This window comes from Pan paniscus, chromosome 12 (assembly GCF_029289425.2).
Source record: "Pan paniscus chromosome 12, NHGRI_mPanPan1-v2.0_pri, whole genome shotgun sequence".
In the NCBI taxonomy this organism is placed as follows: Eukaryota; Metazoa; Chordata; class Mammalia; order Primates; family Hominidae; genus Pan; species Pan paniscus.
The window spans coordinates 45,150,922-45,166,690 of record NC_073261.2 but is presented as its reverse complement, the minus strand read 5'-3'; positions in this window follow the sequence as shown (position 1 = coordinate 45,166,690).

Below are 15,769 nucleotides of genomic sequence, written 5' to 3'. Positions count from 1 at the left end.
TTACAGAACATCCACACAAGATAAGGATGGTCATTAAGCCAAAATCTGGCTATTTTGTAATCATCTCTGAATGCATGCACAAAATTGAATATTTTCCAAGTCACAAACACCCCCTATCCTTACTAATGAGTGACTGCTACTTCTTTATCAATTATAACTTCACCTCAGCCTATTTTTTCTGGATTTTAGATATGAATTTTTAATATAAATAATCATGTAATTAACCACACTTCATAATAGTATCTAAGCCAGAGCAAAGCCTCATTTCTTTCAAATGCTTATCAAAACTAACTAAGATAACCCTAAGTTCCATAGAAGTCTTTTCTAACATGCCCCTATTGAGAAACCCCACGATTCCCATGGTATGTGTTTTTCCTCACTGCAACAGAAAAGATACCCAACTTACTCAACTATAGATGTGTTCCTGGTCATCTTTGGCTGAAGGGCATGGGCAGGGTCAAATGTGCTTGCTTGCTTTGGAGATCATTTGAAATTAATAGAGGAGTTCTGTTTTCTATTTAAAGACAAAGCATAGCAAGACACGTTTGAGGTAGAGATGAAGGAACTTGCAAGAGTAACAGACTTTCTATTCTGTCAACTTTCTTGGTTTCCAGAATCTTTCCTACTCTCTATAATTTGCTTCCTTATGCTAAGACAGACAAGTTATATTTAAAACCTGTGGTATACAGAAATTTCAGTATCTCAAGAAAGTCCTATAACTCCATTTTAATAAGCTTGGTAATGAAATTAAAATGTATCACATAATGATTTTCTTTTGCTTCTGCTTAGGGTACACTGGCAGTTTACGGAAGTCAGATGTGTTCAGACTAAATGTAATGTTTGTAGTTCCACAGAAAGCAGCTTTCCTTTTTTCTCTTTCATTTCTTAGCTCTGAAAATCTCCTGAATATGAATCTGTGGGTCCTTGTTTAATGACATATGCTGTGTGGTTAAGATTTCTCACCAGTTCATTGATGCATTAGATCTTTAAAATAAGGAGGAGTAATGAGTATAAGCAAGATGAGTAAAATGTGAGCCTAAAAATGATGAAAGAGAAGCATGGAGACTCAAAGGTGTGATGGTTTCAGTTAATGGTCTCTCATTCTTTGAACTCTCCGAATTCACTGTGACTAAACACTTCTGAAGCTACAGCCAAGAAAAATGTTGAGAAACATTTGAGAAACCAATGAAAATAGATAAAATCACTATTTAAACATGTACAAATTTATTAATGTAATGGAGAGAAATATGGAAAAGGAACAAGGCATATGCACAGAAAAGGAAAAGAGGAAAGATGAGATTTGCTGATATTTTCATATTTTCATATTAATAACCTAGTTGAGCATGACATGGTGGTTTTAAAATATAACTTGAAATTACTTGATATTCTTCCTATAAAAAAGTGAATTCTGTTTCCTCTCCATGCCTTTGTGACTGTCTCAATGAGTAGATTGCATTGGAAGTGATGTTGTGTGACTGTCGACCACAGCTTAGAAAAAGCCATTTAGTGTCTGCTGATTTATCTAGGAAAAGCACTTGCAGAGTTTTCAGTAGCCTGATAAGAAGCCTAACTTCTTCTAAGAAGATACTGGAGAAAGCCTACATGAAGTTATAGTGGAGAGAGAGGAAGATGCCCCGTTGTTACAGACTTTCCAGCACAGGTTCCAGAAAAAGGGAATGATGACATTCATTTCAGGTAGCATCTGACTACAAATGCTTCAGAGTCTCAAAGTAAGAACATCCTGGTGAAGTTCACTTTTAGACTTGTGAGAAAAATTGTGAGAGAGGCCTGATTTCCTCTCTCCAATTAGCTTTGCATTGTGGAATACAGGCCAATCCCACCAGACAATTGGGTCTAAGTGAATTTTGTGATAGTTACTTACATCTTCTCCATTTTTAGCTCAGTATGCTTGCAGGAATCATTTCTGGTGAGTGCTATTATCCTCATATGGTTAAAATCTTTGGATGGTTGACATTTATAAGAAAAATAACTGAAGTACTCTTTTCTGATTATGAAACTGACATTATGGTGTAGATGTGAATAAATGAGCATCTTCATTTGGCCATAATAAAAAACTGACAAATCACTGCCCACCAGGAATAGATCTTCAGCAACTATCCTTAGACAGATGAGAAAGCACAGATATGATTTCTCAAGGACAAAAAAAAAATCAAGCAAGAAATTTGGACAAATGTTTGAAGACGTATTTGTTCTTGATTTAAAAAATTGATGACTAGAAGAAATCTTAAACTGGGCATTCTCTTCCTCATGTTGAAAGGGAAATAATTTAATGTGCTGAGTAGGATCTAGGTAAGGTAGTTCTGGATTTACTTCTACCTCAACGACATATTATCTGTGTGACCTAATAGCAAATTTAATCTCTCTAAAGCTCAGATTATTTTTCTGAAATTTGGATGAAAATGTGTATGTAAGGGTAATCTGACTTCAAATTATTGTGAAGGCAAAATAGGACAATAGTAAAACATTTAGCAAATTCCGGTTTAGAATGTGGTTAATAAATAGTATAATTTTTCCTCATCTCTCAGAGTGAGTCTTCTCAGTAAAGTTTTACGTGTTGTGCAGTGGAGACACCAGCAAAATATTCAATTAATGATAGTTAATTGGCATGATTCTGGAAATAAATTGTTTGTCAAATAACTAGCAAATGGGTGATGACAGCCATTTGTGATAGTACACCAAATTGAATAAATTAAGCAATAACGAGTTGAGTGATAAATTCATGTCTTCTCTCTTCTGAAATGGGAGAGTTCCCTGATCCCCCTCCCAGACATGTGACAGGGGTGTGGCTCATCTGTTTGGCCGTGGGCACTACTCAAACCCCTTACCAGAGGGGGAGCACACAGATGAACAGGTAAAGGAGCCTAAATGGGTGTGTGTTACAGTGTGCCCTTTTAGCCCTGCCATCCACAGACGGCTTGAGTGTTAATCAGTTCAATGGACCCTCTGCCTTTCTGCAAGAGCAGAGGGCCAGTGTGACAGCTTTATATGTCCTGTGCTCTCATGAAGCGTCCTGGAAAAATTGGTCCATACACAGAATCAAAGGATGAATGCGGGAGTTTTACTGAGTGGTGGAGGTGGCTCTCAGTGGGATGGATGGGGACCTGGAAGAAGGGATGGACTGGGAAGATGATCTTCCCCTGGAGTTTGGCCATCCAGTAGCCGAACTCTTCTCCAACCGCCCCTAGCCGAACTCCTCTCAGTGTTCAGATGTTCCTTCTTTTTCTCTCTTTCTCTGCTGCCGCGTCCGTCTGCGTGTCCGTCTGCGTGTCTCCTGGTCTCCTCGCCTGCTTTGTCTGCTTCTGGAGCCTGAGGTTTGGGGGTTATATGGGTACAGGATAGGGCGCGTGGCGAGCCAAAAAGCAACTTTTTGGGCACGAAAACAGGAATGCCTGTCTCATTTATGGCCGCGAGTATCCAGGCTTGAAGATAGGGCCTTTGAGGGGAACCACCCCCTTCTCCCCAGTATTTCCCTGTCTCCTGTCCATATCACTTCCACCTAAATTCCTGGCCCTAAACATTCTTAAACACATAGCTGTCCCATAAAGGTCTAACGATAACAAATGCATCATGTTGGCTGCACCATATGCTGGGGCATACCTGAATACAACCTCTGAAATTCTGAGAAAAGATAATATTGAACTTAGAATTCTGGATTCAGCCCCTAAAATCAATCATATGTGATACAATATAGATATTTCAAAGACACAATAATTCAGAATATGGACTTTTCTTACCTTTCCTGGTCAGTTACTTGAGAAGGTGATAGAAAGCTCCTGAGCCTAAAGGAAATTAGGCGAGTCTAGAGATTTGACACTGTCTTTTAGAAATTGAAACATCTGAATAATGTGAGAAAAGTATTTACAGCATTCCTATTACTTACCCCTTCTCTGCTATAGGAGGTGGAATAGAGTGACCAAGACATTTCCTTATAAACCTGCTAATGAACTTGACCAGGTACACTTGTGCAATTTACATGGGATTGGCTAGAGAAAGATATTTGAAAGTTGTTTTCTTGTAAAGTCTTCTAGCAGGGTATACCTGGTTTGAGTAGAGTGTTTATTGTAAATATACCTGTGATTATAAATTTATGGGTCATAATTAAATTACCGAAGCGGCATAAAAGGGAAGAGTAATAAAAAAAAGAAATGACTTATTTTGTGAGCACTGTTTTTGCCTATATTGCTCAAGATTTATCTGTTACTATGAAATAAAATCAAATCTTAATACAGAAAAGAAGAATTTTCTGAAACATGCATATGATAGTTTAAAATTTATATGAGAAGTGAATGCTTTGACTATGCCTAGTACTCACTTATATCATTTTTATAAATACAAAAAGTTTGGTATCAAGCAAGACTTATAATTTAGGTGAGTCCTTTTAGTCAGATCAACTTTTTACGTTGACACAGTATTGAATACAAACAAGTAAAAAGGCCATTTAAAACTCAAGAAAAAGCAATGGATGTATAAGAAAAGTATTATAATAACAATATAGTCATCCTTCAGTTTTCATGGGGAATTCATTCCAGGATGTCCCACAGATAACCAAATTCTTGGATGCTCAAGTCCGTTATAGAAAATGGTATAGTATTTACATATAAGCTACACATATCCTCCAATATAATTTAAATAATATCTTAATTACTTATAATTCATAGTACAATGTAAATGCTATATAAATATTTGCCATACTGTATTGTTTTGGTAATAATTACAAGAAAAATGTCTGTACGTGTTCAGTATAAATGCAACCTCCATTTTTTTTCCAAAAATTTGTAATCTGGTTTGTTGAATCTATGGCTGCAGAACCTACAGGTACAGAAGGCCAACTATGTATTAATTAACTGCATAATAAATCATATATGCATAGTCATTAACAAAGAAAACACTTCATTGATTCTCAATATTTAGAATCAACATATAGACAAAGCACAGAATATATGATTATATTATGAAGTAGAATATAAATGCTCTTAACCTTGGCATTAAAATACAGATAAAAGGAGTTCAGAGGTCAAGGGAAAATAGAGTTGAAAAAAATTGTTGATAGTTTGCTTATTTTACAAAGTGAGCAGCATAGACACAGCTTGGTTGTTTGTAAAAACAAAAGCTAAATGAATCACAAAATGGTATGTTTCCAAAATTTATATATTAAGGAAATCTAAAATAGTGAATTCATCATTTGAGAAAGGAAAGAATATTCCATAGTAGTTAGAATAGTTGGTGTTTATCACATTAGGAGATAGAGATAGCAAAAACTGATAAATCAAAAATTTAAAAACATAAACAGACGCGTGTCACACAATGACTTTTCAATGACAGACCACATGTCCAATGGTGGTCCCATAAGATTATAATACTGTATTTTGGCTGTACCTTTTCTATGATTAGCTTTGTTTAGATAGACAAATGTTTACCATTGTGTTACAATTGCCTGTAGTATTCAGTACAGTAACTTGCTGTTCAGGTTTATAGCATAGGAGCAATAAGCTATAGCATGTGGCCTAGGTGTACAGCAGGCTCTACCATCTAGGTTTGTGTATACATTCTGTGATGTTCAGGGAACCACGAAATCGCCTAATGATACACTTCTCAGAACACACACCTGTCATTAAGTGACATATGGCTATATAGACAGATGAAGATAATCAGCAAAAGACATAGTTCCTCTTTATAAGCCTGTGTATACTACATAATAAAATATGCACATATATTACCTTAGCTATACACTTATACATATGTACAGCCAAACTAGTATATGTTCATCTTAATAATACATTTTATATACATTTTTATACGTGTGTGTGTATGTATATAGATATATAAAGAGAAAGAGAGAGAGAAGAGAGGGAGCTTGAAAAATGGATGGAAAATAAGACTCTTAAGACTAAAATTTTATCTGCCTCTGCTCAGGAGATAAAGCCCTTGACGCTAAAATGTAATAATTTAGAATAATACTGGTGGAAATATTTCCAGTTATCTTAGTTGCAGAAATGCTTGCTAAATTCTCCCAGTTAGCCTGTATTCACTCTCAATATCCAGAAAGGAATTTATGATTATAACTGAATAGATGCATCAGAAAACAAAGAGAGTATGTGAACTACATATTAAAATCTCAGAAAAATTAATAAATTTATATTTAGATTTATAACAGAGTTTCTCACAGATTTAATGGTGTTAAAATTACCCCAGTAATAATTTGTTTTAGAAGTACTTATTAAAGCAGGTGTCTGAACTTGGGAGCTATAGACCAATGGGCTACGTAGTGCTCATGTTTCTCCTGGAGATGTCAAAGATGAAGGAAGCAAGCCCAACAAAGTGTTTTTCATGCTTCTGCTTGTATCATATTTGCTAACATTTCGTTAGCCAAAGCAAGTCACATGAGCACACAAAAAGCCAAGTAGTGGTGAAGTAAATTTAACCTGCAGAGGTGGAAGGAACTGTAAAGTGACATGGTGAATGTTTCGGATAAGGGGAAGGTGAATAGTTCAGGCCAATGGAGCAATCTACAAGGTGTCTCAAGGCTAAGACAGTTACTCATATATAAAGGTTACAATTGAATATTTGTTGTTGAGCTTTCTTGTAATAGACTTTCCATTTACAGGTTTAAGAATTATCTCTAGCCCATACCCATCTCTCTCTAAATAATGTATGCTAAACAAAGTGGAAAGTGAAGGAACATTAAGCAGGATAAAATAGGAAAACATATTTCATTTCTAATTCACTGATAAACAGGTAGAAAAAGCTTACATTTGGGACATGCAAGTCAGCAATTTGCTCATGCTGACTTGGCAGTAATAACTCAACTAATCTGTATTTATGTAAACAAAATAGATAAAATTTTTCATTTGAAATGGTGTGTTTTTGTTTCATTTAGACAGAAAGAGAGGCACCTAAGTTAAGTCTATTTCACAAAAAATAAAAAGAAACATATGCATCTTTTAAAACTTCCAAAATAGTCTTGGAATGCATATGTATGAGAGTGGTAAGTAGGTGGACAATTCAGGTGCTATGGAGAAGACAGCAAGATGGGAATGGTTCAAACTGAGAATATGAATGCCATTGTTAAGTACAGAGAGAAGCAAGTACACCTTTGTCTATTGAGAGAAGAAAATGGAAGAAAATGCTTTAGAGACATACAGTAATAAAGATGGAAAAACTCAGTCTTTACATAATTGATTGCTGTAAGTCACGTCAGAGATTGAGTAACACGTGGAAAGAATACGTATTGGGGGTAGAATTAATCCTGAAAGAAAATGGCTGCTATTGTGGGAAAGCAAAACAAACAAACAAACAAACAAACCCTCAACACTTGGTAAAATGGGGGATGACCAAGGAGTGGAATAACGATATTCATATTACAGCAAGCACTAGGAGTGAGGCAAGACTGTTATCATGAGAGTGTTTGATCCAATAACCAAAACAACCAGATACAATTAGGTTTGCTAAGTATATTGACTGTAAATTTTAAAAATTATTTATTTAAATCTGCACATAGGACTATATACTTTTTTTCCCCCCCTCTGAGACAGAGTCTTGCTCTGTCGCCCAGGCTAGAGTGCAGTGGTGCGATCTCGCCTCACTGCAAGCTCCGCCTCCCAAATTCATGCCATTCTCTCGCCTCGGCCTCCCGAGTAGCTGGGACTACAGGCGCCTGCCACTACGCCCGGTTAATTTTGTTTTTGTATTTTTAGTAGAGACGGGGTTTCACCTTGTTAGCCAGGATGGTCTCGATTTCCTGACCTTGTGATCCGCCCGCCTCGGCCTCCCAAAGTGCTGGGATTACAGGTGTGAGCCACCGTGCCCGGCCATCTAAAGTAAAACATTTAGTATGTCTGGATCTGGAAACACATGCATCAAGGTTTTATTAGAAAATAGTTGGGCACATTGTGGAGAAGTGGTAATTGAGTCTAGATTTTGTCTAAATGATCAAAGTTGTGGCTTAAAAGTGTGATTTAAATTGATTTGGGTTAAATCAAATCCACCTTAGATCCTGCTGCTTATGCTTGCAACCTTACCTAAGGATTATTGTATAAGAAGAAGAAATGCCAAGCATTAGAAGAGACAACCAGGAAACAGTGCTGTAAATGAATGCCCACACTGAGAAACAACACATATTTTCCCCTGACTTTGAAAATGGATGTGTTAGTTGCAAATACAATAAAATAACAGCATGGATATTTGATATAACTAAACAATGCCTTCAACCTAACCTCAGAAAACTCTTGACCCAGCACATTCTCACAAATTACAGCATGATTTTCAAAAATCAGAGACTGCACATTGTCTACTGCACATTTTTTTACATTACTTCACCAAATTCGTTTTAAGCAACTACTTGGAAATATTACCTATGAATACCCAGATGAATAAGTGAGAGCCCTGTCCTCAAGAAGAAGAGACACATGCACTGATAATTACTGTTACAATAATAGGAGTAGGTCCTGTGTGTTAAGGAAACACAGAGAAGCAGCTCTTAAACTGACCTTAGATAGCTATGGGACCCTTTCTAGAGGAGCTGATAATTGAATTCAGTGAATTGAGCCAAAGGATCAGGGAAGTGTGCTCTTGGCAGAGAGAAGATAGGCAAAGGCACAAAAATAAGAAATAGCTTAATGTGTAGAAGAAACTGCTTATAATTAGGATAATTAGAGAGTGGTGTAGGAGGCTGAGCCTGGCAGGGTATGAGGTTGTGGAGGTCACCTAACAGCATCATAGGTCAGGCTAAGGCTTTTTCTTTGGCAAATGGATTAAAAAATGTTTTGATTGTGTATCTTTATCACTAAAAATATTTTAAGAATGCACTTTCAATATAATTTATGAGTGATATCCAAGTATTATTACACCAATATATTGGAAACAGTATAAAACATTCATACAAACAAAACATGTTTTAAAGGATAAGACAAACCATAAGTGGAAATTCTAATATTTTCTCCTACACATCAATAATTTACCAAGTGTATTTCTGTGTTGGAGGGGGATACACCCACCTTGAGAATCACAATTCGAAACTCTGAGAGTAAGGGAAGTGTTGTAGCAGAGAATTGACTTGGTTATTCTAACAGCAGAATGGAGGTTAGAGTTAAGACAGCCAAGATTAGAAAGGAGAAAGAACAGTTAGGAGAAGGTCAGTAAGAGTGATACTGGTAAGATGGAGTGCAAATAAATTCTGAGGAAGAATTAGCTGGTCATAGTGGTGGGTGCCTGTAATCCCAGCTACTCAGGAGGCTGAGGCAGGAGAATCACTTGAACCTGGGCGGCCGAGGTTGCAGTGAGCAGAGATGGCGCCTCTGCACTCCAGCCAGGGTGACAAAGTGAGACTCTGTCTCAAAAAAACAAAAAACAACAACTACTACTACAAAAAATTCTGAGGAAGAAGAAACAGCTGGCATATTAACTATTGTCTTTGGATGGCAACTCCAATGTTCATAACTTAGTGTTAATTAAATGATTAAATTAGTTAAAGATTTCATAAAGAGGGCCAAGTTTAGCAGGTTAGTGTCCCATTTTTCCAGATACTTATTCTCCATTCAAATAATCTTGCAAAAATGCTAGCAACAGAATAATTTCAATATGCTGTGTTTATCTACCAAAACATATGTCCATTTAAGGGCCTATATTTAGTTCTTTAACTCACTAAAGAAGAAAGTGGCTACTTAAGACAGGGTAACACAATGGCAAAAATAATAAAAATCCAGCTGATTTAGCTTCATGCAGTCTCTCAAAGTCACTAACAAGATCACTTATGTACTTCTGCCAAGATGTAGGGGGTGACCATGGCAGTTAAAATAGATAGTTTTGGGACACAGAAACTTTATAAAGAATAGGTTTTTTGTTTGTTTGTTTGGTTGGTTTTTTGGAATGTTTATTAAGTTCCAGTGCTGGGAGTCAGAAAAAATCCAAAAGGGGCAGACTTTCTATGCCTATAATAATCTTCTAAAATTTTGAAATTGTCCTTGGCATTTGAAAAAGCCTAAACACCCAACCATGAAAGCACTTTTGGATCTAATAATCTTCTATAAGAAATTTTCTTTACGGAAGATCAAAGCTTTCTACAAATGTTCGTTTCAATCTGACAGCATCTCTGCTGCAGGAAATACATGAAGGTAGGTCAATTTCATTGGATGAAGAAGGAGGCAAAATGAGAAGAATAGTAGACTTGGGGCTGGAAGGTATTGCAGTGATTGGTTTCAGTCTGGAACAGCTTTTTTTTGTCAAGCTTCTTCAAGGATGTGAGGAGAATTTTTGATGTTGAAAATATTTTTTCATGTTTTTATGAGAAAATAGAAATGGCACGTTTTAAATAAAAAATAACAGAATGGAACTAGAAGGAATGATAGAGACATAGTTGATCAAAATCTTAATTCTGCCTTGACATTGTAGAATCACAGCAGAGGGAACTCAAGTCTCAATGAGTTCAGCCACTCGCTGGATATATAAGATGCACATATTCCCATTTGCAGATGACAAAACTATAATTAAACAAGGTTAAATACTCTGTCCATAAAACAGTGAGTTATTGGTGAAGGAATGGGAAATTAGGCTGCCTGCATTTTACAACCATCCATGAGGTAAATGTCAGGAAATATGTTTGTTACCTACAAATTAATTATGTTGTATATGCTATTTTAAAATAGCTGTTTTTAATTTGATAAAGAAACCATTTAACTGAAACATGAGTGTACATATGTCTATGTATTTCTGTGGACATCTATATATCTGTCTATATCTTTAAAAGACCTATTTTGGTCAATAGAACAAGTGGAATTAAAATTTATCTGGATTGTATATTACAATGAATTTGCACAAAATCAAATATTCTGTGATATATTTTAAATGTATTTATCTTTTTTTTCACTATTCAAATAAGAGAAATCTAGGTGAATATAGATATAGGTTATTTCTGATGTTTTTCTCACAGTAGACTACATTTTATTAGCAATTACTTTTGCACCAACCTAATAAATCTGAAGTACAAAAACTGAGTGGAAAAGATGAGGAACTGAAGTAAACATTTTGCTCTTTTTTGGGATAGAATCATCATCTTGAGAGACTAGTGCTTTTATCCTCTTTACAAACACTTTCAGGTAATGTGTTGTCATAGTCCAGATCTGCAGAGCTTAAGAGAAAGAGTTTACATTGGAAAACCTAAATGTGCCTCATTAAAGATCTGGAACAAAGTGAATTGTTGAAGACAATAATTTTTTACAGCTATTGCTGAGATTGACCAATTTTTGGTTAGAAAAAAAAACCTGTAGTTGCTTTGCTGTATTTCAGTACATATTGATGTTCTTTGAAGCAGACTCTGTATAAACTAAATAAGAATGATTTTTAAATGACTATTTTCCCATGCCAAGTACTACTAAGTATACTTTTAAACACTTTTTTAATGGTGGAAGTTTATAATCAGTGTCATTGGAAAAGAAGTCTTTATGTGGGGCATTAGAGAAAAAGAAGTTTTTTGAAAAACCTCAACTTTTCTGTCACCCATTATTCATCGCAATGTGCTTATCTTTTGTTATCTGCTTCAAACAAGTTTAATTAAAAACATATACATTCCATATTTTATAAGGTATCATAGAGGAGGATAATGTATTCCTTTATGGAGAGCAACAGATGGAAAAAAGAAAGAAAGATGAGAGAGTAAGAAGCAAGTATATTTTAGAATCTCTCTTAAGAATTATAAATATATAAAGTTCTAAGACAAGTATATGAAAATGTGAGACCATTCCATCTCAGGAAGATACTACATAATCATTATATATCATTAAAAATTAACAACTACAGCTTTTTATTTTTAAAATTTTTAAATTAACAATTTTATTAAGCATAATTTACATATTATAAAATCCACCCATTGGAATTATACATTTCAATGACTTTTAAATAAATGTATACAGTTGTGCAATCATCTCCATAATCCACTTCACAGCTCTTTAGAGTTGCTTTTCTTTCTCAGATTCATAGAGGAGTCTCTTTTAATGTATATGATCAATTCATCACTTATTTTTAAAAATCTTAATATACCTTTCAATACATGCCAATTTAGAAACATGCACATATCTGTAGCAAAGTGACATTGTGAGTAAATGCAATACAATTATGATACAGGTCATAGGAATCTAGTTTATCAGAATAAAAGACTTTCTAAGAGAATCACAAAGTGTATAGACATTTTTTTAATGTGGTAAATAAAATAAAAAACCACAGGACATATCTAAGAGGTATCCTTTTGTCCAATCTGTTCTCTTCATTGATAATTCTATTTTCAAGCTCACAATGGAAGCCCAACTCTTTCATGAAGCCGTCTCACATTTCTCCAGTATAACTTTTTTTCTCTCTCTCAACTATACTTTTATAACTCTAAACTTTTACATATGAAAGTCAGTGTAGCTTATCTTAGAAATGTATATAAATTATACCATTTATTCTCTTTGACTGAGTTCTACCATGGATTTTTCAACTCTTTTTCCCACAGTGCCTAGCATTTTACTTTATGAATTAAGTAGCCAATTCATACATATTTCATTAAATATAAAGAATAAACTTTTCTTGATTGTATGCATCTAGTGCATAATAAAGACAGAGTTTATAATATCTGAAACTTTATAAAAGTTGATAGGGAATATATATATAATGTTATACAATATATCTAGATTATATAGTATGTATATATATTTTATGTGTATGTATTTATATAACTGTTGGTGTTCTCAGTACAGAGTACACTGAAGCCTGAGTTAGACCAGGAATGATAATACATAAACCCAGAAATTAGGCCTAGAATGATTACTCAATAAAGAGAGAGAAGATATTATAGACAAAAAGAACAATTTAGAGTCTTTCTATAATAATAAGAGCAAGAGAACTTGTTATACCTATATCTTAAAAATCTGTTGCATTCATCCATGGCTCCTGAGTTGTACAGTCCAGCCATGGTTTGTATCTACTAAAAGTTTGGGGATTGCTTTTCACCATTTACAAAAGTCTATTTGATCTATGATTACATGGCGCTGCCTTTGCTCTGCAGATACCCGGGTAGCTGTGGATCTCTGAAGGGTAGTGACTTTTAGTTGGGAATAAAAAGGCCATTGTCACCCTACAACTTCTCCAAACTCAAGGAACCAGTGCCTTGCCAATTCTTATTTAAGTGTGTGTTCTTTTTTGGGTTTCACAGTTTGCCATCTTTTCCTTCATTCACTCTTATTTTTAGTGTTTAAAAAATTAACTATCCTCATCTTTTTATCTTCTTTGATCTTCACCTTTAAAACATATTTCTAGTTCTTTGAGCCTATTCACATGTTCATTGGAAGATCAAAAAGAATGTGAAAAAACCAGAGTCAGCCATCTGGAGGATCAATTAAGAATGATAAATTTTTATACAAATGGTCCTTAATCCAGGGATGTATTATGTTTCAAAATGACTCTAACATCTGGTCTCTTTGGCAAAAGTAAAGCTAAGAATGAAAGTTATCACTCTGGGTAACTTTGGAAATAACTGTCTTTTTTGGCTACATTTGGTGGGGGCATCTGTCAGAAGTAGGGAGAAGTATACTACAGGAAGAATAGCAGTAGTCTTTTTGAGAATCTCAGTGCACCACTTCACAATTGAAGCCTCTTTTGGTTTTGGAAATGACTTTAAGGAGCCTTTTCAGAAACTCGCAACCTAAAAGGCAGTTAAAGTTGGTTCAAATAAACCCCTTAGATGAAAGAAGAGAGAAAAAATAAGATCAAGAAGGGAAGGGATGTGTCCTTAGTCTGTATGCACTGCTATAACAAAATACTTGAGACTAAGTTATTTGTAAAGAACAGAAACATATTTTCTGATAGTTCTGGAGTCCATGAAGTCTAAAGTCAAGGTGCCAGCAGGTTCATTTGTCTTGTCAGGGCTACTTATTGCTTCCAAGATGAAGCCTTGTTGCTGCACCCTCCAGAAAAAAATAATACTGTGTCTTCACATTGCAGAAAGTGGAAGGGCAAGCCAGAGGAATGCTGCCTGAAGTCTCCTTTATAGGAGTTTTAATCCCATTCATAAGGAAGCAGCCCTAATTATTATATAATCACCTCTTGAAGGACTAACTTCTTAATACTATCACATTGGTAACAACTGAATTTTGGAGGGGACACATTCAAACCATAGCAGATGTTAAGTCAGGAGGAGATGAGGAATACTGCCTTCAGAACCCTTTGCAGTCTGGGGCCCCTCAGTTTTCATACTCCCACAAGGTGAGTAGGAGGAGGAAAGGATCCTTGTTTTAGTGAGTTCCAACTGCCATAAAAAATAATCAGAGTCTGAGCGGCTTAAGCAACAGAAATGTATTTTCTTATAGTTCTGGAGGCTGAGAAGTCTAGCATCAAGGTGTGGACGAATTACTGGAGAAGGCTCTCTTCCTGAGCTTTCAGACAGCCACCTTCTCACTGTGTCCTCATTTGGTAGAGAGAGAGAAAGCACACTCTCATTTCTCTTCTTATAAGGACACTAATACCGTCATGAGGGCTCCCCTTTCGTAACCTTATTTGTGTCTAATTACCTCCCAAACATCTCATCACCACATATCATTCTCATTTTGGGGAACACAATTTAGTCCATAGCTATTCTGCATTAAGAAAAGGATGTGCCTTTAGTCATGCAGCCACTGATAATTATATGACTTTGAACAGACCACTCTATCAGTATGAAATTTTGTTGCCTGTTCTGTGAAATGACAATGGAAATTCCTAATCTCCTACATGCTTATGGATGTCAAAATAGTTGACTTCTTCAATCTATCTTCAGGGGATAACCAAAGTGCCCATTAAACAATAATTAGAAGCTACAAGAATTATAATATTTCTCTCAGAATCATAAGAAGCTATTGACTTTTTTTTTTTTTTTTTCCTGAGACGGAGTCTTGCTCTGTCGCCCAGGCTGGAGTGCAATGGCGCGATCTCGGCTCACTGCAAGCTCCGCCTCCTGGGTTCACGCCATTCTCCTGCCTCAGCCTCCCGAGTAGCTGGGACTACAGAAGCCCGCCACCACGCCCGGCTAATTTTTTGTATTTTTAGTAGAGACGGGGTTTCACCGTGTTAGCCAGGATGGTCTCGATCTCCTGACCTTGTGATCTACCCGCCTCAGCCTCCCAAAATGCTGGGATTACAGGCGTGAACCACCGCCCCCGGCCAGCTATTGACTTATTTTAGGAACTATTTGAGTTTTTCCTCGTTTCTGTCATGATGGTTAATTCGACAGTAAACTGGGTATGTTGGATATCTGGAATCTGATATCTGACCCTCAACATCTGTTACTATCTCAAACTGCAAGGTGGTTTTCCATCTCTTCCATGATACAAGCTGCCTTTGCTTTTGTGGTCTCCCCAGATGTTTTATGAGGTTCCATCAATGATGGAAACAAGTTGAGTTTCTACTAGCTGATTTCTGCCAGCAATGTTCTCTAATATATGTCTAAGCCATATTGTTTCTCTAGGATTATGTCAAGGTGTTTCCCATTGGAGCTGTGGACATATGTGAATAAATCCTCAAACATCTATGTGGGAAATAAACTGGGGAGAGGCATATAAGACAGAATTTTAAGTCCTTTATTGAGGAGACAATGCCTTCTTTCTTATGCCCTAGAATAGAAGCACCACAGCATAGGCTTGGGCCTAAATTTGCAAAGCAACTTGTGTGTACTTGCTGTGGGACCTCAAAGAGATCGTCCAAATTTTTTGAGCACATTTCCTCATCCATGAAATGTAGTTATAATACC